Raw genomic sequence first — 4058 nt, forward strand, 5'->3', positions numbered from 1 at the left:
GAAAATTTTATCTAAAATTAGCAACACATATTCACATTTCTGCTTTCTGATCCACACATTCTATTTGACATGCATTCCATACATTTTCAATAAATCTATTTAACAACATATGTATGAAGCTATATATTTCAATAAAAGTATATATTTTCAATAAAGTTTTTTGCACATTCCTCTTGTACAGAGTACAGATTCTCACATCAATTCAACTACTTTGTACTTGATTTTTCCCCCCTACACCCAACCACTTAAGCATTGCCTTTTTTAAAATTTTTTTAAATTTCTTTATTGATTAAGGTGTTACATATGTGTCCTTCTTCCCCCATTATCCCCCATCCCCCCTACTCATGCCCTCACCCACCTGTTCTCTGTGCCCATTGGTTAGGCCCATATGCATGCATACAAGTCCTTTGGTTGATCTCTCCCCCATATCCCCACCCTCCCCTACCTTCCCTCCGAGGTTTGATGGTCTGATCGATGTTTCTCTGTCTGGAACTGTCTTTGTTCATCAGTTTATGTTGTTAATTATATACCATAAATGAGTGAGATCATGTGATACTTATCTTTCTCTGACTGGCTTATTTCACTTAGCATAATGCTCTCCAGTTCCATTCATGTTGTTGCAAATGGTAGAAATTCCTTCTATTTTAGCACAGCGTAGTACTCCATTGTGTAGATGTACCACAGTTTTTTAATCCACTCATCTGCTGATGGGCACTTAGGCTGATTCCAAATCTTAGCTATGGTAAATTGTGCTGCTATGAACATAGGGGTGCATATATCCTTTCTGATTGATGTTTCTAGATTCTTGGGATATATTCCTAGAAGTGGTATTACTGGGCCAAATGGGAGTTCCATTTTTAGTTTTTTGAGTAAATTCCATATTGTTCTCCACAGCAGCTGCATCAATCTACATTCCCACCAGCAGTGCACCAGGGTTCCTTTTTCTCTGCATCCTCGCCAACATTTGTCATTTATTGATTTGTTGATTATAGCCATTCTGACAGGTGTGAGATGGTATCGCATTGTCGTTTTGATTTGCATCTCTCAGATAATTAGTGATTTTGAGCATGTTTTCATATGTTTCTTGGCCTTCCTTCTGTCTTCTTTCAAAAAGTTTCTATTTAGGTCCGTTGCCCATTTCTTGATTGGATTGTTTATCCTCCTTTTGTTGAGCTGTATGAGTTCCCTGTAAATGTTGGAGATTAAAACCTTATCAGTGATAACATTGGCAAATATGTTCTCCCATGTAGTGGTCTTTCTTGTTGTTTTATTGATGGTTTCTTTTGCTGTGCAAAAGCTTTTTATTTTGATGTAATCCCATTTCTTTATTTTGTCTTTAATTTACATTGCCCTAGGAGCAGTATCAGTGAAGAAGTTCCTTCAGCATATGTCTGAGATTTTTCTGGCTGTGGATTCCTCTAGTATTTTTATGGTATTTCATCGTATGTTTAAGTCCTTGTTCCATTTTGAGTTTATTTTTGTGTATGGTGTAAGTTGATAGTCTAGTTTCATTTTTTTGCATGTATCTGTCCAATTTTCCCAACACCATTTATTAAAGAGACTGTCTTGAATCCATTGTATGTTCATGCCTCCGTTGTCGAATATTAACTGAGCATAGTGGTTTGGGTCGATTTCTGGGTTCTCTATTCTATTCCATTGATCTATATGTCTGTTCTTGTGCCAGTAACAGGCTGTTTTGAGAACAGTGGCTTTGTAATACAGCTTGATATCTGGTATTGAGATCCCACCTACTTTGTTCTGCTTTCTCAGGATTGCTGTGGTTATTCGGGGTCTTTTTTTAATCCAGATGAATTTTTGGAGAGTTCATTCTAGGTCTGTGAAATATGCCATTGGTATTTTAATGGGGATTGCATTGAATATATAGATTGCTTTGGGTAGAATGGTCATTTTCATGATGTTGATTCTACCAATCCATGAACCCAGTATGTTCTTCCATCTGTTTATATCTTCCTCTATCTCTTTTTTCAGAGTCCTGTAGTTTTTTGCATGTAGGTCTTTTACTTCTTTAGTTAAGTTTATTCCTAGGTATCTTAATTTTTTTGGTGCGATGGTAAATGGGATTGCTTTTTTAGTCTTTCTTTCTGTAAGTTCATTATTGGTGTATAGAAATGCCATAGATTTCTTGGCGTTAATATTGTATCCTGCTACCTTGCTGAATTCATTTATTAAGTCTAATAATTTTTTGACGGAGTCTTTAGGGTTTTCTATGTACAGTATCATGTCGTCTGCTAATAAGGACAGTTTTACTTCTTCTTTTCCAATTTGGGTGCCTTTTATTCCTTCTTCCTCTCTGATAGCAATGGCTAGTACTTCCAGTACTATGTCAAACAGGAGCAGTGAGAGTAAGCATCCCTGTCTTGTTCCTGTTCTTAGGGGAAATGGTTTTAGTTTTTGTCCATTGAGTGTGATGCTGGCTGTGGGTTTATCATATATGGCTTTTATGATGTTGAGGTATGATCCTTCTATTCCACCTTGCTGTGAGTTTTTATCAAGAAAGGGTGTTGGATTTTGTCAAATGCTTTTTCTGCATCAATTGATATGACTATGTGATTTTTCCCCTCAATTTGTTTATGTGATGTATCACGTTTATTGATTTGCAGATATTGTACCATCCTTGCATCACTGGTATAAATCCTGCTTGGTCATGGTGTATGATCTTTCTGATGTACTACTGTATCCAATTTGCTAGAATTTTGTTGAGGATTTTGGCATCTATGTTCATGAGGGATATTGGCCTGTAATTCTCTTTCATTGTGTTGTCTTTTTCTGGTTTTGGTATGAGGGTGATGCTGGCTTCATGGAATGAACTTGGAAGTGTTCCTTCCTCTTGAATTTTTTGGAATAGTCTGAGGAAGATAGGTTTTAGTTCTTCCCTGAATGTTTGGTATAACTCTCCTGTGAAGCCTTCTGGGCCTGAGCTTTTGTTTGCTGGAAGCTTTTTGATGACTGCTTCAATTTCTTCCATAGTTATTGGCCTATTGAGATTTTTAGAATCTTTCTGATTGTGTTTTGGAAGGTTGTATTTTTCTAAGAATATGTCCATTTCCTCCAGGTTGTCTAGTTTGTTGGAATAGAGTTGTTGATAATATTTTTTAACAATCCTTTGTATTTCTGTGGGGTCTGTTGTTATTTAGCCTCTATCATTTCTGATTTTGTTTATTTGAGTCCTCTCTCTTTGCTTCTTGGTGAGCCTGGCTAGAGGTTCATCAATCTTGTTTATCCTTTCAAAGAACCAGCTCTTGTTTTCATTGATCTTTTGTATTTTTTTTTTTTTTTTGGTCTCTATCTCATTTATTTCTGCTCTAATCTTTATTATCTCCTTCATTCTGCTCACTCTGGGCTTTGCTTGTTGCTCTCTTTCTAATTCTTTGAGTTGTAGCATTAGATTATTTACTACCATTTTTTCTTGTTTTTTGAGGTAGGCCTATAGAGCTATAAACTTCCCTCTCAGGACAGCTTTTATTGTGTCCCATACGTTTTGGATTGTTGTTTTTTATTGTCATTAGTTTCCAGAATATTTTTAATTTCTTCTTTGATCTCATTGGTAACCCAATCAATATTTAATAACATGCTATTCAGCTTCCAAGTGTTTGAGTGTTTTGGATTGTTTTTATTGTTGTTAATTTCTAATATTATGGATTGTGGTCTGAAAAGATGCTCGGTATGATTTCAATTTTCTTGAATTTGGGGAGACTTTGCTTGTGACCCAGTATGTGGTCTATTTTTGAAAACGTCCCATATGCACTTAAGAAGAACATATATTCTGCAGCTTTGGGGTGAAATGTTCTGAAGATGTCAATTAAGTCCATCTGTTCTAGTGAGTCATTTAGGATTGTTGTTTCCTTGCTGATTTTTTGTCTAGAGGATTTATCCAGTGATGTCAGTGGTGTATTAAAGTCCCCTACTATGATTGTATTGTTGGCGATCTCTCTCTTGATATCTTCCAGGAGATTTTTTATGTATTTGGGTGCTCCTGCATTGGGTGCTTATATGTTTACCAGGGTTATATTCTCTTGTTGTATCGATCCTTTTAGCAT

This window comes from Plecotus auritus (assembly GCF_963455305.1).
Source record: "Plecotus auritus genome assembly, chromosome: X".
NCBI classification, from domain to species: Eukaryota; Metazoa; Chordata; class Mammalia; order Chiroptera; family Vespertilionidae; genus Plecotus; species Plecotus auritus.